This window comes from Rhinolophus sinicus, chromosome 2 (assembly GCF_057876585.1).
Source record: "Rhinolophus sinicus isolate RSI-liver-muscle chromosome 2, RSI-T2T, whole genome shotgun sequence".
Lineage (NCBI taxonomy): Eukaryota > Metazoa > Chordata > Mammalia > Chiroptera > Rhinolophidae > Rhinolophus > Rhinolophus sinicus.
The window spans coordinates 83,718,775-83,721,784 of NC_142502.1; the positions used below are offsets into that span (position 1 = coordinate 83,718,775).

Genomic DNA, 3,010 nt, shown 5'->3' on the forward strand with positions numbered 1-3,010 from the left:
GATAGAGAAAGTAGAATGGCAGTCACCAGGGGCTAAGGGAAGGGAGAAATAGGAGTGATTGTTTAATGGATAAAGAGTTTCAGTTTAGATGATGAAAACTTTCTGGAGATGGATAGTGCTGATGACTGCATAACACTGTGAATTTACTTAATGCCACTGAATTCTACACTCAAAAACGATAAATTATAAATTTTAGGTTATGGATATTTAACCAGAATATTAAAAAGGTCAGGAGTCAGTCAGTTGAATGCATAAAAATCACTGGTAACGGAGTACTGCAGACATAATTACTTGGCAGGTTTTCATATAACTTGGATTGGAAACTTCAAGGACAAAAACAAAACCTAAATCATCCCTGAAGGATGGGTAGGGAAGAAGGAGAAGCATGCTGAAAGAGGGGAACAGTGCTCACAAAGGCAGGGAGGCAGGAATAAACAACCCCAACAACAACGAAATCCTCCTTCCTGAAGTGAATATACTGTGTTTCCCTGAAAATAAGACCTAGCTGGATAATCAGCTCTAATGCGTCTTTTGGAGCAAAAATCAATATAAGACCCGATCTTATATTATTATATTATGTTATATCATATTATACCAAGTCTTATTTTACTATATTATTTTTGCTCCAAAAGACGCATTAGAGGTGATTGTCCGGCTAGGTCTTATTTTCGGGGAAACACGGTATGAGGGCTACTGGGGAGCAGGGGGAAATGTTCTTGTAATAAAGAGCCATAAATGTAAGGAAAGAAATTAGGACATAATATAAATCAAATGTTTATCAACCTGCCAAAATTTTCTTTTGCTTTGAGGAGAAGGATGTAATTTTTACGGAAAATAATCCAAGCAATATAATGCACCTCAAATGGAAGGGGGTTAACCTGCTGTCAGAGACACCTGTCAGATGTTGCTCAGTAATCCTTGCATGAGGTGATAATGACCCAAACTAGACTTGCACTGTTAGGAAGGTTAAGAGAAATGGAAAATATAAAAGGAAAATTTCAAAGGAAAATAACGGAGTTGGGAGATTTACTAAAGTTAAAAATAAATACATTTATACTCTGGTTTCTCTTCAGATCGTATAAATCTTTCGCCTTTTACTAAAGATTTCCGTGGAGAGGAACAATTCTGAGTTTATACCCAATTTTTTGAGGCCTTGTGTATTTTGCAGGGCTTATAAGTGTTTACGAATAGCAGAAAGAAAAAAAAATACATTTTATCCCACATCATTGACAGAGGCAAGTCTAAGTATACAATTAAGAAATGAAGACACAATGTGATATATAGATGATGTAATACAGAATTGTACACCTGAAATCTATGTAACTTTACTAACAATTGTCACCCCAGTAAACTTTAATAAAAGAAAGAAGGAAGGAAGGAAGGAAGGAAGGAAGGAAGGAAGGAAGGAAGGAAGGAAGGAAGGAAGGAAGGAAGGAAGACACTACAATTTTAACCCTACAACACTGGGTAGGAAAAAGACAAAAGTCCAGAATTTAAAGCCAAGACTTCGCTGTCGATAAGAACTATGTAGCAAAAAGCAAGGAGATACTCTGGGAGCCACCGTGTCGCAGTTCTTCAACATCAGTATCAGGGCTTCTTTTATTTGACCTTTACAGATGACAAAACTGAGACTAAAGGAACACAAACGACTTGTTCAATGTCTTTCAGTCAATAAGTGGAAGAGCGTGCTTTTGCATTAGTAGTGAAAAAATGCAAATGAAATAAATCGTTCCTCAAGATACATTTTTGGACAAGAATGGAAATTTTTCTCAGCTACACAGCCCCAAATTAGTGCAAAAAGAACAGAAACATGAACCCTAAATAGATGTATTAATATTAATATCACAACATCCCACAGCACTCCAATAGTGTTCCCTATTCTGAAGTGTTTTAAAGTTCTGAAGTACAATAACATGGCATAGGGAATGTTGAAAACCAGCCATTGTCTAGCTAACATATCTCTGATTTTCAGCAAAACATACTAAAATAAAATGTGCTTGAATGCTGTATTCCAGCACTAGGTAAATAAAAACAGAATTGTAATCTTAATTTTACTATCAAATAAGTTATCTGCCAGTTTAAAAAGTAATTCTTAAATTCTGAAACTGAGAATGCAATCTTTCTCCAAAAATATAGATACAATTTATGTTATGTTGTAATAATGTTGGGCAATTGCTTCTGAACTACGCATTCCTTGTCTAATTATTAAACTCATTAATATGCAGAGACATTTCAGAAGTTTGCACCCAGACTGTGAAAACAAAACTATATTAGTGAATATCAGTCAGGGATGTATTTTTTGTTTGATTTTTGTACTTAGATGCACATTAAAAAAAAAAAAAAAGGATAATCACGGTGATTTTGAAACTCCATAGATGAAGCTAATGTGGAGACGTCCAGACCTCACCACACTCTGGAGAGAGCAAGTGCATTAACAGCAGATGTTCACCGGGTGACTGTCCCTGATGTCTCCTGGAGGAAGAACTCCAGTCCCCAGAAGAGGCCCCTGCCCAGGTATCTCTGGGAGTCTCTGAAAGGGAGAAACTAAATCTGCTGTGTTAACTGCTCCCAGCTTTTCCCTCTGGCAGCTGCCTCCTTACATGAAAGCTCCTAGTTGCTGCCGCTGCTTCACGTGCCCTGTGAAACGTCTGTGCCCACGTCAAGGTGCCACTTCCCTGTGTTCTCAAATTAGCCAGTTTTGGAACAGTCCAAGTTCTGCCAATTGCAGCCTGAGGTTGGAAAGAAGTCCCTCTCATGTACTTTGATCAGTGCTCTGCCACTGTCCTTGGAGCAGCCTAGCTCCTTTCACAAGTGTCAGGCAAGTATCATGGCATTTCCTGTAAAACAGCTCCTTCAGCTTTTTCTTCTACCTCGCTCTGCCAAGATTCAAAAATCCAAATGGGCTATATCTATTCTGCTCCCTCCCCTGTTCATGTTTTCCCCCAACTCACCACCACGTGCTCCGCAATTTAAAAAAAATTCTTCCAGCTTTAGCCTAAAACAAAATCTC

General features: G+C 38.0%; 1 non-coding gene across 1 annotated transcript; it reads left to right on the top strand.

The window, feature by feature from the left end:
- Positions 1–1,053: 1,053 nt before the first annotated feature.
- On the top strand, positions 1,054–1,172 carry LOC141572025 (U5 spliceosomal RNA). Its single transcript, XR_012497036.2, has one exon. It is a non-coding gene; the product is annotated as a U5 spliceosomal RNA (small nuclear RNA).
- Positions 1,173–3,010: the final 1,838 nt, after the last annotated feature.